This window comes from Hydra viridissima, unplaced genomic scaffold (assembly GCF_058129835.1).
Source record: "Hydra viridissima isolate aposymbiotic clone 2 unplaced genomic scaffold, HvirCarnegie_v1 scaffold_13, whole genome shotgun sequence".
NCBI lineage: Eukaryota > Metazoa > Cnidaria > Hydrozoa > Anthoathecata > Hydridae > Hydra > Hydra viridissima.
Genome location: NW_028324312.1, coordinates 1,859,480 through 1,874,976, shown reverse-complemented (window position 1 = coordinate 1,874,976; position 15,497 = coordinate 1,859,480). Strand labels below are relative to the sequence as shown.

The 15,497-nt window shown below is 30.7% G+C and overlaps 2 pseudogenes across 1 annotated transcript; both read right to left on the bottom strand.

Annotated features, from left to right (window-relative positions):
- Window positions 1-746: 746 nt before the first annotated feature.
- Window positions 747-3,180, bottom strand: LOC145192492 (uncharacterized; annotated as a pseudogene).
- A 7,937-nt stretch (window positions 3,181-11,117) lies between these two features.
- On the bottom strand, window positions 11,118-14,920 carry LOC145184503 (uncharacterized; annotated as a pseudogene). Its single transcript, XR_016446421.1, has 6 exons — window positions 14,731-14,920; window positions 14,469-14,586; window positions 13,112-13,314; window positions 12,734-12,971; window positions 11,882-12,045; window positions 11,118-11,269 (listed from the first exon to the last, which is right to left on the bottom strand). The product of XR_016446421.1 is annotated as an uncharacterized LOC145184503 (transcript).
- Between the last annotated feature and the right edge of the window lie 577 nt (window positions 14,921-15,497).

Below are 15,497 nucleotides of genomic sequence, written 5' to 3'. Positions count from 1 at the left end.
CTTTTTTTCCGTACGTCGAAGATAAGAATTGATCACCAGCAATATTTCTCAAATATATCAATTTTTGTATTTTTTCCCCTCTTCCTCGCTGTTTTTTGTTTTTTTTTTCTGCAATATCTTTTTTGATTTTTTCTTCGATACACCATTGTTTTAAATTAATTACTATATGTTAAGGGGGATTATCCCCCAAATTTAAATATAGACAATAGAAGAAAACTTTTTAAGTAATCTAACATACAATATAATGAAAACAAAAAATTTATATATTTTTTTTTTTTTGGTCAGCGATTGTTGCATATACCCCAAAAAACCCCTAAAATAAGCAGAAAATATGATTTGCGCCGGCCAAGATTCAGCAAAAACTATTAAGAAAGGCAGTGAAACTTTGGTATTGCATTTAGAATAGGTGCTTGAGTGTTTTAAATGGAACAGATTTGGAAAAAAAAAATATGGGTCTGAGTACATGTCCGACAAAAATGGTATTATAAAAAAGGGCAATTTTTTAAAAGGTGAAACAGCTACTGTGGTTTTTTTCTTGAGATATCAAAATTCTGTTCCATTTAAAACACAGGGCTTATTAAAAGGAAGATATGCTGAAAATTTGAGATAAAAAGCTTAAGCGGTACTCTTGCAACATTGGCCGGCTTATTGAAAAACCTCAAACTGATAAAACGCTAAAAATGTAAAGTTATTAAATAAAAAATCTCCAAACATACTAAATATTACATATAAGACTCTAATTTAAATTAAAAACCTCCTTTTTCATATAATTTCCCTTCATTTTCTAAGGTTTTATCACTTTTCTTCAATTTTTTAGCCCTTAATTTTTGACGACGCAATTTATTATTTGGCTTTCTTCGATAGATTGACCGTTTAAGGTGGATTTTGTTTATAGCGTTTGAACCGTTTATTGTATAATAGCCAGGAATCATGTTAAGTTTTTCATAAATTAGGATTGACGATTTCATCCCAATATTAAAATTAGCTACAGCGTCGTAGACACTAAACTTTAGCACTGTAATGGTGACAAATTTTGTTTTTGGTATACGATTCCAAATTTTTCCATTAAAGGACTCATTCGCATTTAGTGTTTTTCCATGAAGACATTTTTTAAGCTCATCATCTTTAGTGAGGTCCTCAAAAACAGGTCTGATCTTGCATACAACCTCTAAAGGAAGGCCAGGGCCTGGCTTGTAGGTATTGGTTTTATTTACTTTGTCTCTGTTGAATTTACACCAGCTACTTGCACCCGTTGGACAATGTGGGTAGTGCCAGTTGTTATCTTTCGACGATGCCACATGAAAAAGAGTTGCAAGTGCTGATGATTTCATGGCAACTATATCACCAGTATTTTGTCTAATTGCTATACCAAAAAAATTTTGCAATCGATCAATTGTTGCATCTGTCAATATTCCACGACCACCTAGTCCTCTCACTTTTTTTTCAATTTTCGAAGTCGGGTTCCAACACGCTTCTGATAGTGCCCAACACATTCCAATTTAGTTACTTGAGTGTTAGGATAAACATCTTTGACTATATTGTAGCTTTTACTATCTCCATCACCCAAAAAGTTAACATATTTTAGTTTATGTTTTTGAATTGATCGGTGGAAAATGCGACTGGCTCCTTCGCATTCCATTCCACTTGCAGAACCAATGAAGTTCATTTTACAAATATGTAAATTTTTCCACTTGGCATAAGCAGTAGGATTTCTCTTAGCAAAGTTTTGATTTAAAGAGCACCCTCTGCAAAAACGACTCATTACCTCAACATCTATAACTTTTCCACTGTCTAATGAGAGTGCAGCAACCACACCATTTAATGAGGAAAATCCCCTACGCTACCATGTCCCATCACACGATACACCAATATCTAAAATCTCATCTTCATTTTGACAATTTTGTCTTAATTCAGCTACAGCATCAGCCATTGTTTCCTGTGCAACTTCCTCTGTAATATTAGCTATTTTCAAAACAAGTTTATCATAGTTTTTCGACGTCATTGGTTTTGGAATCTTCATAAGGGTCGTAAATTTTTGAATTCCAGAATATCCTATTCCAAGAGTTCTCATTGTGTATATTGTGCGTGTGTTTATATCAAAGATTCCTTTTTGATTTAATAATTTAGAAGTATAAAAGTTATTTTGATATTTACATTTTGAACAAAAAATTGAAAGTTCACATGCAAGTCCTCGCTTTTTGCTAATGTTTTCAGTTATTGCTAAAGTTGTTTGAAAGCAAGTGGGGCAACTTAAAACCGATACAGCGTCTGACAAAATAGAACAGTCAATTATTCTATAACCTATCACATCTTTGTTTTGGACATAAGCATTCTTTTGTGGTGTTAAGTTCAAAATAGGTTGAAGCTCGCGAAAAGAAGAAGTCGACGTTTTGAAGATGTCTTTTTGTTTATCAACAAAAGATTCAATATTATCATTTAAAAGGTGATTTAAATTATTTAAAATTTCACTGCCACGTAACACCTTTCCATTAAAAATCCTTTTTCTTTTTACTGCTCGTTATGTTCTTGCTTTAACTCTATCTACTTTTACCATGTTAAAAAACTTTTAAAAAATTTATTTCTCTTGCGATAAAAATTGAGCTAAAACTAAACTTGAAAACTAATTTTTCTTACTAATAGTTTTATAAATCTAACAAGAAGCTCTTTAAATCTAACAAGAACCCAAATAAGATTTTTAGTTGCGAATTTTATCTAAGTTTTCCTTTGCATAAGAAGTCATTTATTGAGGTGTACTACAAGACGTAAATTTATATTTTTTGAAAAAAGGCATTACTACTTGAAAAATGCAAAATTTTGATACTTAGAGTAATTTTTAGACATAGCCACTACGATTTTTGAAATCCTCATATCTTAATGTATCTAAAACAGTTAAAAAATTTTTTTTGAATTTTTGAAATTTTTTGGGGGTGTATCCCCCTTAAAACAAATTCTTTATATTACGAATTAATGATGTTTTTAACTGGCTTTTAACGAATTAGGTGATTTTGTTATTTCTTCATGAAGACCCGTTCCATTTTGAATATATTCTGTTGGAACATACACACCTATGATTACTTGTCCTGTAAAGTTTTCTTTGAATTTTAATGTAATTTGAAAAGCGCTACTTCCTGTCATAATTTGAGGTGGCGCATTTTGAACAGAATTATAATCACTCGTCATGTCAAATACCAATGGCTAATCATAATTAATAGCTGCATCAAAATAATCACCTGCATTCGTGATAAAAGTATTATTTTCAACATCGCATGCCGAAACAAAATTATCTACGTTCGATGTTGAAGGAAGACCATCATTATGCCAACTTGCATACATGAGATACACTTGACAACGAGTTAAAAAATCTTTTATATCAAACTGAATCACATCACCAGCATTGCTATCATAATTTCGTCTGCAGTTTGTAAAAAGCACTTGTGATACTACTGCTGTTGATACATCACGAACACTCATGCAACTTTTGTTTTGATGTTTTAACTGATCTTTACGATAGCATGAAATAATAATTGTGCTTCCCAACCAGTTGCACACTTTGTTATTTCCCGTTTCAATAGTAAACTCATTTCTGTTATTTACAACGTTATCGATAGTTTCTAAATGTTGCATGCGAAACAAAGTATAAGGCTTGTCTGGATTTGGCATCATCAACGATGTCTTCTCTACAACCAATGTTGGATTGATTTTGTAATTTTGCATAAACAAACGTGGGTCTTCCATTTTTAATCTGACATTATATAAACTTGCAATTTGCACGTCTGTTACGGAAAGTATATTATCCAACAACTTATCATATTTATTTTCAAAACAAAGTTCCTTAGCAAATTTTTTCTTTCCAATATAATCTTTTATTTCAAATTTTTCATTCAACAACTTTAAAGGAATAACGAAATTCAAACCATTTCCATACGCTTTTTGATTGTATCGATTTGCAAAAATTGTTTGATAATTCGGCGCATCACCAGTGGTTTCACGTATGTTTGCTCCAGTCGCTTTATTTTCCTCCAATGTAGGATGTTTGGCATAAAATTCTATTAAAGTCATACTGCCAAGACTTACACTGCCCATTTGTTGATTTAAGTTTCTTTCTCGATGCATTTTTTTATAATTTTTTTTATAGGTCAACGCTTTCATGCGTGATAAAAATTCTGATGGAACGAAATTATTACTGCAATTCTTTTGACTTTTCACTAAATTTGTAAATAGTTTCATTCCTTTTATCCAATAAAATATAAATCTTCACGAACGCAAAACTTTTTAATTAACGCCTCATCAGCATGACCAGCAGTCATATTAAAAGATGTATTATCGTTCACATTTTTTGATATTCGCAATTTAAAAGCAAGACACAACTCGCTCAACTTTTTATGTTCCACTGCTTCCCATTCGAAACGTAATTTTATATCTCGAGTAGTGTTGTTATTAGGAAACAACTTGTGATGTTGTTTTGATTACTTCTTCTTATACACCACTCGTATTAAACCCTGGCCATTTCTCACCTAACCTTCCTGCCATTCTTTGGATAGTTTTCCCGAAAGAGCTTGTTTCAATAATTCACCTTTTTCTTTCAGGCTGACCAAACTTTCTTCGAGAGTTGCTTGATTATCGTTAGGACTATAACGATCTTCCAAATTTTTATTTCGTAACTCACTTTCTGAGGCTTCAAAAACAGGCGTTTTTTAAAGTCATTTTTTATTCCTTCAATTATATAATAATTTACAAAAACTTAAACGTTAATTAGAATCAATTTTTGATTCACTATTAAACACGTCTTTTTTCTGTATTTTAACGTGTTTCAATGCTTTTTAATACCCTTTTTGTAACCATTCCTTTTTTCGATTTTTTTCAGGTCTTTTACACACAACAATTTTTAAGGCGCACGCTCGACACATACCTTCCACGTTCACAGCTTCAATCTTTTCCGAACATTCATTATACAAAATATTCTTTAGGTTTTCCTTTCTCTTCTCTTGCACCCCTTCTTCGCTTTCTTCTTCACTTTTCACTTCTTCGTTTTTTCGTTTCGTTTTTCTTTTTTTATTCGTTTTTTCGTCTTCTTCATTGACGCGTTTTTCTTTTTTCAACTGTTCCAGTTTATCTTTCATTTCTTCTAATCTGTCATTCATTTCTTTTTACTTTCTTCTTTTAATTGTTGAAAGTAAACACTAAACTGTTTCAACTTTTGATTATTCATTTCAGCGAGTTGACGGATCTCAAAGTGATAAGATGTTTTTTTAAAAGGTGACTTAGTATTGACACTGAATCTATTCGAATACGCTTTAATGTGACTCATTTTTTAACGTTTTACTTGTACTTCAACAATAAATACCGGATTAGGATTGTCGTCTTAAAAAATTAACGGTTCATCAATTGAATATAAAAACGTGCATTTAATCTTTTGCAACGGCGTAACTTTTTTAAAAACAAACGTTTTTATTGCACCATCAATTTGCGGTTCTAAATTAGTCAACGTTATGTGAGTAAAACCATTTCTTTCACTCTCTCAATAATCATACATATCGAAAGAACAAGTAATTTCTCTATTGCTTTATTGTTTAAAAATACTAACGGACACGAAACATTTTCGAATTGAATGTGAACTGCTCTATCATTTTTGTTGAGGAAGTTTATCAAATTGGCAGACATAAACAATATCTGACTTATAACACATTCTACTCGGTTTTCACCATACCGTTTTAAACATTCGTCTATTGATTCACTTTCAACTTCTAATAACAAAGGTCTCTTTTCATTTACTTTATTTATCCAATCGTTATGCAAAATAAAAACGTTTTTCAAAAAAATGGTGTCCATTGCAACACGAATCTCATACTTAAATATCAAGTTCTCATGCTTTGAATTTAAAAATGCACAACTAAATGATGAAAAATCAACCGTATCTCTCACAATAAAATAACACATTTGTCCTTCTAAAGGAGGTTGGTGATTAGATTGTAAAGAAACATTCGCTCTTTTATCACCCTTATTCATAAATTGATTCAAATCAAACGAAGCCACCACATGTTCTACTTTTGTGTCATTTAAATACACATCACATATTTTTGCCATGTTAAAAGTTATATGCACCCAACAATAATCTTCAGAAGGAAAATTTTCGGCTTCAGTTGGAAAGAAGTAAATATAAGTTAACGCACAACGATAATACTTTTTATTATTGTTTTTTTGTTGAATCTCATTGATTACTGAATCTGCCAATCTTAATATGAAAGGATTACTCTCATATTTTAAACTATAATCATCACGATGATTAATGATTGTTTCAAACACATACGAAACTTTTTTATTCTTGGTTCTATCGTCTCTAGGTTGATACAAAATCAAATGCACTCCATAATGGGATAACTTTCTTTCCAATTATCAATCATAGAACCATCATATCTTCTTTGTACAAGCGGTTGACGATAAATATCACTACAATAAAACGTCAGTTTTTGAATAGGATTATCAGTTAAAAAATTTTTTTGTGGTTGAGACCAACGAAAATAGTTCGTTTTATTCTTACTTGGAATTTCTATTTTCCACAACCCCAAGCACACTAAGGGCAACTTCACAGACAAAAAATAGCTTTCTTTTACCTGTTAACAATATATCCACACCTCCAAATTAGTTTTTTTTTATCGTTCAGATAAGGTATAAATTCACAGATTTAAAATCATCATTTTACAACGTCAAATAGTCATCGTTTTATTTTAATGAATATTTAAAATTTCCCAACGGGTTTTGCAAAAATTGAATTACATTATACACTGTACTTTTATCAATCGTTTTGTAGGAAAAATCATCGTATAGCGGAGGGCACCATTTTAAATTATCTTTTTCACTCCATCTCGTTGTCCATATTTCTTTACACATTATTTTCAGATATATATTGTTCTTGTTATCTTCAAAACTTAAACTGCTTAACGGCATACTCATTTCATTTCCGTACATTGATTAGCCTTGTTTAAAGTAATCTAACATTTATGGAGAACGAATAGGAAATATGCTCTGTTCTGTTTGAAACCACGGGATCGACAAATGACTTACAATAGTTTCTTCAATGCCTGACACCTCCATTTAAGAATAATCACCTCTATTCGTAACTCTATTATTTTTCAATTTTATAAACGACATTCCACAAAAAAAGTCTTGTGCAAGAGGGGGAAAATATGGCATATATTTCCAATCGTTCTTATCCGGATATAACAATTGTTGCCACTCTTGTAATATCCTTTCAATTTCAGTTTATTTAGCTTTGATTCGCTCGTTATCATCACCATATAAATATTCGTACATCGTTTCGATAGATAAACATTCGTTCGTTCTTTTCACTGCCGTGTCCTTCTTGTATAAAATTCCTTCCATAATCAGACCAATACAGCATATCGCTTAAATGTTTATTTTTAATAAACTTATAATAATATTTTACACCCGTAGGATATTTAGATCTTTGAATAATTTCATCGAACAAACTCGCAATCGGTGTTGGAACAAACACCGGATAGGAATATCCTGTTTTGGAATCTTCACCAAAAACATGTCCCACATTCGAAACACGAACGGTAATCATAATTTCTTCTACATCGCTAATTTTTAAAAATTAATTTCGAGGTTCAATGCGAATTGAAAACAGATAAGCAAACTTTCTTCGTGCAGGATCAATCAAATCTAAAACGGTGTTTTCTTCAGGATTTTTATCATGTTCTGCAATAAACAAAAACGGTAAGTTATGATATTCTGAAGAATATCTGAAAACGTATTTTCCATTTTCAAAATTTTCATAACCTTGTCTTACAAAATTATGCAGATTATCATAAGCACTTATGTTTGCATTATATTGGAAATCAAGATATTGCTGAAACGGAAACACTTTATATATTGCGGCTTCAGAATGAATTGGAATGAACCCGAAATTCATCATGCTTTTCACTATCTCAGGTAATGAACTCGGCAACGGACTCGGCAACGGAAAATAATACTGTTTCCGTGTATTGATCTGGTTCACATCAAATTTATCACTTTCCGGCTCGCTTACTTTACGCACATCTTTCGTTAACGGAATCTGATCATACCAAAAAAAATTATTATGCCTTAATCCACGCATTCGCAAATTAATCGTTGCTTTGTTCGTTTTTTTATCCAATTCCAACTCATAAAAATTTCTTTCTTTCGAAATGTAGCTTTCATTTTTCAACGGACTTGTCGATATTCCACTACAAAACGCACCGTTCCAAAATCCAAACGGTAAATACGAAAACGGAGTTGATGGAAATTTCATGTTCCACCAGTTATTATCGATTTCACTTCGTTAATCGTTCCACTTAAGCCATGTTGTCCCATCGTTCATAAAAGTTCTTTTCATAAACACATTATCTTCGTCAATCCTTTTCAAATATTAATCATTTATTAACTGCGCAATACTATGATATATCTTAGGTTTTCTCCGAATGTCTTCTCGAAAATCAATGACTTTTAGACTCCATCCATGCACAACACACACCTTTTCCGTGATCCAGTCTAAGATAACGGGTTCACCGTTTAAACTTATTCGTGAAATAACTCAAAATTATTGTTCTTATAATATTTGGTTACCTTTTGAATCAATGGATCATTTTTTCTGTCTTCTTCATTTTCCATCAGAGACAAATTAGTCGGAATCGACATGGATTGTAAATGAATGATAGAATCTTTTTACAACATGTTTCGCCCCACACTTTTTCGAAAATACACAAAAGGTAAGGAAAATTCATTCGTCACATTGAAATGATTATTCTTTGAGGGAGGATCACCGTGAATTTCCGAATAATAAAAATGTGTAGCTTCATACAACGAATCGTCCAACACTTCTTCCCACAACATTTTTTCTATATATTATTCCCACAACATTTTTTCTATATATTATTTTCTATATATTTCTATATATTATAAATATTTTTATTAAATATATGTTAAACTTTTAAATGATATTTTATGTTGATTTTTAATAAAATTTATTTTTTACCATTATCCACTTTAATTTCTTTACCCATCTTGTTTCACACTTTACCTCCGTCCTTTCTTTTTTATTTAACCCCGTTACACTAATAAAATCATAATAATATATTTATTTACCCCTGGTTTTACTCCTATTTTACTTTTTGTTTGCACAAGCTCAATTCTGATTGGTTCTTTTTTTCTTGTTTACTTTTCCCTGAATTCTGATTGGTCAATTCCTCTTTTTGTTTGTTTTTCTCTGCATTCTGATTGGTTGGTTAATTTACCCCCCCCCCCCCGCAAAGGTTTGGTTACTTAAGGGCCGTTGATGCTATAAATACTTGTGCAAAATGAAAAACGTTCATTTGCGCGAAAGCCCCAATCGAGAACGGACGTGGAAGCCCTGCTCAAATTTCCAACATACAACATTCAAAATGGCTGCGAAGAAAATTAAAAAAGACAACTTTGTTCGTTTTATATTTTGTTCCTTTTCTAAAATGCGCAGTTTTGCTAATTTAGGACTGGACACTAGTTTTATATGTTTTACACGGTTGTTTTTTCGTTATTTTAACAGTGATTTTTTCGTTATTTACACGATTATTTATATGTTTTTAAACGGGATTTTTTCACTATTTTTTTGTTATATATAACACTGTTGTTATATAATTTCTTTTATTTTTGTCACTTTTTCATTAATGGATGCTGTTTTTGTTGTACTTTTCTTCGTTTCATCTTTTTTAAAAAGGAAACTGTTGATCTGTTTCATTTCGAATGGTTTAATGTCCTGGTGGCCTAGTGGATATGGTATAAACACTTGTGCAAATCATCAGGCCGCATGCTAACAGATGCGGGATCAAATCTAACGAAGAAGGAAGAGAAAACTTCCGCCGGTAAGTAGTATAGTGTTATTAATTATATCAAGTAAAACCACGTCGTATACAGAATATGATATTTCTTTATACTTCCGCACAATTCTGATTGCTTGATTCTCATCATGTTATCTTATATGTCATTACCTTATTTGTTTAGCTGTGCCAGCACAGCTTCTCAAACTCGGTAATGACGTCATTGTCTATAAGATGACATGATGAGAATCAACCAATCAGAAAGGTGCGGAAGTACAGAGAAATTCATACTTCAGTATACACATCATCAGCTGTAATCTGGTCTGCCTTCTACAGTTTTTCATGTCTTAGCTTATTCTTGTTTGCAGAGTACCATATGGTATCCCATATAACTTGGGTGCCTTAAAAATCGATATTCTGTTAGTTGAGATATCTAACAGGTATTTTGCATGGCATCTGCTGGATACAATGCATAGGATCGATTACCAGGTTTGCGTTTATATATTCTCATGAATTCTTCTGCAATTCTTCTTGTGATATTTTTCGTCTTAATGTCTTTTTTAACTAGAAATAATTGTTTAAAATATTAAATAATCACAATATGATTGAAATATCAAATATTGAAACTTATTTGAAAAAGTGATAAACAAAATTGTTTTGTATTTTCTACAAATGTAATTGGGATTAACCAAAAATGAGTGGTATATTACAGTGGTATAGTAATTGGAATATACCACTTGAACATTTAAGTATAGACCCAGCCAGCACAATTTCATTGGGCCAATATTGGGCCAATACAGGCTGCCAATATTGGGCAAATATTGGCTGTCAATAATGGGCAAATAATGGGGAGTGCAAATTGGGCCATTACCGGGCAAATGTCGGCATATAGTCGGCAGAATCATTGCTCCAATATTGGGCCAAGATTGGCTTTGATTGGCTAATCATGGCTCAACATTGGCCAATAATGTCCCAAATCACGGCCAAATATAGGCTACTACTGGCCCGACGTTGGTCATAATAATCCCCAACCTCGGCCAATACAAGCCTAATATTGGCTATCCCTGTCCTTATATTAGAACTTGTATACTCACGCCACATTTTTATTTGGCAACATGAGCTTACAACTGTCACTTCCATGCTAACAAATTTGTAATACATAAGATAACAACTGAATTTCTTTCTGAAAATTTATTTTGTCAATTTGTTTGAAATAAAATACAATTAATCAAAAACAAACACTTCATTACATTTGATATAATTATTTATTATAAAAAAGAAAAATTAAACGTCTTCCACAGAACTTTCCAAACTTTTACACCTCTCCTCGCGAATTTTTTTTAGGCCGTCCCTGTCAATTGAACCTGACAGCCATTTTGACAGGATCTTGTCCAGTTGACTAATCGTCGCTGCGGGAAAGTTTTTTCTTACTGCATCTACATGAAGAAATACCAATATTAAATAGAGATGAAAAGAAAAAGGAAAAAAAAACATCTATCAAAATAAAATTTCAATCCGCCACCACTGAACAAGTCACAAACACAGACATCTTGTCTGTTTAAATTAATAATTACAATGACACTTTCATATTAACACCAGATTAAAACCCTATTGTGTAATTTCAATAAAAAGTCAAAATCAAAAGTAAATTACTAAACAATATACTGCATACAATTCTGATCCGTTTTTATTCAATATGTTTTGCATTTTCTTTTAATTAAAAGATTATTAATTTAATTATGTAATTAGATAATCCATTTTCCAAATTTATATAATTTTTTTTTTATCATCAATTTTATTTAATTTGGGTAGAGCATTTAATTTGTTAAATGACATCATAAAAGACAAATATTTTTAAAATCTTAACAAATGACAACTTTACATACATTCTGAAAGCTAAGGTTTGTCAAAATAATTCAACAATAGAAATATAGCAAATTAACTACAAAACAAAAATACTAAGCGTATTCAAAAAATATTTCATAAAATTTTCGGAATGTCCCAAATACATCGGGCAACTGGCTTATTTATGAAATGCCGAGACTTACCATATATCACATCTTTCACCCCAACTAGGCCACTAAACTCTAGCTTTCCTTTTCTTCCAGTGAAATTGTATAGCATCGAGAGTTGTACTGTCAAAATTCTTTTTGATACTCTTCTCATACAGTCTTCCTGGCTATTCCCACCAATGCGAGCCAAATAGTTTATCTAAGAAAAAAAAACATAAGCTTTGATAGATCTGCAACATATAAGCTATGATAAATCTGCAAATGGATCTGCCACCAAACCACAACTAATTAAAATTTAAAAAAAGTTCGAATCGTGCATTTAATCTATTATGCATGCTTTGCTTGTTATTTACCAATTTTCTGATAAATTGACTTGGAATATTTAGCTTAATGATAAAATTTTCCCAGATTAACCAAAGAAATCAGTTACAAATAGAATTTATTGCATAAGTGTATTATTTTTTATTAATATTCAGTTTGCCTTATAATAACAGCAGTTGTGCAGTGGTAACGCGCTTGTCTCAGAAACCAGGGATCCAAAACCCACCTCTGGACAAGTTTTTCTACATTGGTTAGAAAGGAAACCTGAACTTCTTATTAAATATGCCTCCGCATATAGTCTCCGCAAAAGTCACATGCATATGAATTGAATATTTAACCAAAGTAATGGTCAACTTATTGTGAAACATTGGCCACACAGTAGAAAAGTCAAATTTTTTGATTAAAACCAATAACAGTGCAGTTATATGTTATTTTATAAATGATTTTTATTATGAAAAAATATATAACAACTATTTTTTAAATTATATAACATATTATTATATTTAAAAAGAAATAGTTTAATAAAATAGAGATAAAAATTTGCAAGTTAATAAAAAATTGCTTAATGTTCTTGATCTCTGATCCGAATCTTCAATAAGAATTCGGTTGAATTCCAGAAGATCATTTATCTGTTGGAGCGGAAAGGTCAGGGCTTCTGGAAGAGTTGCAGTCATAGTTTGCCCAATGGAGGCTTGTTTCTGTCGCTGCTCTTTAATTTCAGCTTTCAGCTCCTCCAGTTGCTTGAACACACTTTGGAAAAATGGCTTAACAGCCTCAGCCACTGCATGCTTTACTATATCAGGAACTATAGATACAAAAATATTTCCAAGTTACATGCTAATGATGTATATTTTAAAACATAAAAATCTTTTTGATAAACAAAGTTCAAAGTCTAAGTTATTTGAGGGCAAAGGCCTAAAAATAAATTCTAAAACTAAAACTTACGAGTTGTGGAAGCAGAACATGCTGATGGCTGACCAAACATTTGATGAGATGATGTTGGTACAATTTGACGTGGAGTTGGTGGTGCAGGAAGTGAATTATGCACCACATTTTTTGATGGTTGTAGGTCTTCTTCTGAGCTTGAGCTCGAACACTAATTTCTCCTTAACACTTTGGATTGAATTTCAGATCCAAATTCAGGAGCCCTAAAACAATATAATTTTTTCAAACAATAAACTGAAAAAAATTGCACTTAAATGAACAGGAGTGTACCCTATGGTTTTTTCTGAAACATTTTTCGTTTTACTTTAATTGTCCGCTATGATAATCAATTGTCCCTTTTTTTTATATATATAAAAAAAGAATTAATTCATACTTTTTGTTACGCTAATTTTTTTTGACAAAATTTAAATGGAAATTTATTTTACTTAATAAAAATAAAACGTTCAGTGTTATTGTCATGTGATTTAAAATGAATAAAAAAACAATACACAAGAATTTTGAATAAAAAGGAAATGTTATTTTGAAACATTCAAAATGCAAGAGTAACGTTTAATTTCATTTTGATGCATTTGCATTTTTATTTTTAAAAAAAACGTGCTTTAAATTGCAATAACATTTTAAAAATCAGTATAGCTGCACTTTAGTTTTTAAATTGGGTGCATCTAATTGAATAGAATTTAAGTCGACTTCTTTTTATTGCGTTTAGTAAAATTATATAACGCACTATAGTGGGTTCATTTTTAAATTAGTTTGAATAATAATAAATAATTAAGTTAAGCTGTTACAATTGTTTTACCAACTGTGCAACACAATAACAGAAGAGATTGTGCTATGACAGCTATACTGTTAGTTAATGCAAGCGTATAATTTATTTAATATGATGTTTTTAAAAAGTTCTGTCTAAAGATAAATTCTTTGCAATAGTTTGTTGCATCTATTCTTGAATTGATCGATTAAGTCAGCTTCTAATTTAAATGCTTTTTTAACTGTTTATTTTGTAATAGTTTTTTTTTTAAACAATCACAAAGAATGAAATCTGCATCATTCAAAATACAATTTTACTAATAAACACTCTTTTTTATATATAAAAACAAAGTCAACCAACAGCCTTTTTTTTCAAAAGTCACCATTTGGGAAAACAATATGTCCTGTGCCCTTGATGCAGCCCTGTTGCTAAAATCAATTAAGGGTAATTTTAAAATTTACAAAATAACTTAATTATATATAATCTTACACTTTCTTTTAAAAAATAAATTCTTTAATAACTGAGTTATGTATAACAAAAATATATATATATATATATCACAGTTCTGCACTACAACTAAATGTTAAGAACTAGAGCAACAATATATCATACCATTGCTGTTTCTGCTTCCTTTTCCTCTTTTCTGGCTCAATTACTTGTTCAGAGCAACTTGAAGAAATCTCAGTGTTATCCAACGACTTGACTTCTGCCCTTCTCATCTTTTCATAATCTGGGACAAATAAATTTTACAATTGTTTTAACTACTAGGTATAAAATAATCCTACCCACTGTGTTCGTTTTTTTGACATATCCATTAAAAAATTTAAGCTTACAGGGTTTAGTATAATAATAGAATTGGTACAAATTTACTTGCCTCCGCTTTTCAATATCTGCAAATATGGATAGATGGGCCAGTCTTTATGATTTAATATGGGGACTTTTCTTACTTTTGCCCATTGTGTGGCACCTATTTCCTGAGGCCAATAGCAGCTTTTGGATTCCTGTATTAACCAACAATGTGGAACTACTGCTACTCCCTCTTGAAACTCAATTAGATGAAACATGGTATGCTGTAAAAATTATTATAAACAAAAATATGCATAAAAACAATGGTTTACTTTCTAGTGGGACACATTTTTCTGGGACACCTTTCTGACTTTTTTGTTTAATGTGTACATAAATTTAAAAGAAAAAAACAAAAATTCAATTTTTATTTGTTTTAAAACAATAATTAAACTCAATAATTATTAATGTATATATATATATATATATATATATATATATATATATATATATATATATATATATATATATATATATATATATATATATTAAATATATGATAGCAAATAAAGATGAATTTACCACATCCAACCTATATGTTTATGTTTTTGCACAATTCATGTGCAAGCATCATAATTTGTATTTATAATAAAGTTTCAACAAGCAAAGTTACAGCATTTTAGTTTTACAGTTTTGGGATGGGAGCCTTAAAAACAAGTGTTGTAATTGAAAACTAAATCATTTAATAAAAACATTTTTTTTTTAGATTGCTTTTAAACATATACTTTAACATAAAACAAATTCAAGTTTAGACAAGTCTATGCCTTTAAAGGTTTATATTTACTATTGTAGGTAAAT